Source organism: Octopus bimaculoides, chromosome 7, assembly GCF_001194135.2.
Source record: "Octopus bimaculoides isolate UCB-OBI-ISO-001 chromosome 7, ASM119413v2, whole genome shotgun sequence".
Lineage (NCBI taxonomy): Eukaryota > Metazoa > Mollusca > Cephalopoda > Octopoda > Octopodidae > Octopus > Octopus bimaculoides.
Window position 1 is genome coordinate 101,344,999 of NC_068987.1, and position 1,773 is coordinate 101,346,771.

Sequence of the window (1,773 nt, forward strand, 5' to 3'; positions counted from 1 at the left end):
ATATATATTTACATCCTCTCCAAGTAAGTTTTATCTTAATAATTCTGTTGTGCACTCTATACGATCTTTTACCCTTTCGTTTTTCTCTCTTTTTTCTGTTATTTTTTTTACCTCCTCTTCTCCCAGTATTCTTTCATATTAATCTGTCACTTTCTCTCTCTCACTCCTCCTTTACTCACATGTCTCCCACGTGACCATCGGCCATTTTTCTTTCTTTCCGTTGTAGCTGGAACAAAGAAGACGTGTTCTTTTTTGTCTCCTGTCATAACTTGATTTACGCGTTCGCCAGCACAACCTTGTTTAGCCCTGTTTGTTTTCACTGTCCTGTCTGTGTTACCAATTTTGACCCTCCGCAAAATCCCAAATTTTATTTAATTTGCTTTGCGGGAGCAACTGTTTTATCGAAAGATTATATTATTTATTAAATGCTTGAAATACGAGACTAGAAAAACAGCCAACATCTGATGAAGGTTCGTTCTTTATGATGTTTGCTTTGTTTTCCATTTGTGTCTTTCGTTGTTCGAAAGAATAGGTCATGTACTTGTGCTTCGTATTTTTTTTGTTGTGAGTGTGTGTGCGTGTATACATACACATATACATATGAGTGTATGCATATGCATATCTATTTCTATCTATCTATCTACACACACACACATGACTGTGTTGCAGTTTCCATCAGCCAAATTAACTCACACGCCCTTGGTCGGCCGGGACTATAGAAAAGGACATGTAACGAAGTCGCCACACAGTAGGACTGAAACCGGAACCATGTGGTTCGGAGATCTGTGTATGTATGTGATTTCATACATGCCATAGAATATGGGCCTGGTAATGCAATGCCACAGGATTCAAAGGCCCAAAGCTATTTAATACCTAACCAAAGAACATAAGAGATCTACTAGGTGTGGGGTGTAGACATTTTCCAGAAGCACCTTAACTTTCTGCTTTTCAAAATATCAGCTGAACCTACAAACCCGCAAGAAAAACAGACGAGGGCAGCAGATTCAATCTCCCTTATAAACCAAAAGCCAAGTACACAGGATAGCCATTGAAAAGTTGAGGATACTGGCGGTGCCCCATCAGAGCCGCAGTGTTTATGTTGAAATACATAAAAGAATGCAAGAATGAAAGAAAATATACAAGCATTACTTTTCTAGGCGAATAAGAGAATACTCAAAACAAGATTATATATCTTATAGAGTGGAGAATTGGTGGAGATATCAGTGTCCAGACAAGAATAAAGGTATCAGTTCCAAGCTCTTTACCTTCTGAATTCAAAACCCACGGTGACCACCTTGAGTGATACATTTCATCCATTTTCTGAAATGTTTCCTTGCTCAAAGTTGTAGGTTCAATTTTCCACCATAATCGACATAGTGTTTGCATCATCAAAGTTACCTACTTTCCTCAACAAAGCTATAAATCTTTATTTATCCATAATGTATGATCGTAAATTTATTTTACATCTACACACGTCCCAGCGCTCTGTAGAACTATTGATGAATATAATGTGTGTGTGCATGTCTCTATTTGTGTATACATTTATGTAAATATATATATGCAAAATTTATACCTATATACTGTAATGTATGTTTGTGTGTGCGTATGTATCTACGTATGTATGTATGTATGTATGTATGTATCTATCTATCTATCTATCTATCTATCTCTCTCTCTCTCTCTCTCTATATATATATATATATATATATATATATATATATATAAAAGAAGTCTTATAGAGATGTTTATTGACTTGACCGGTTTCACTTTTTT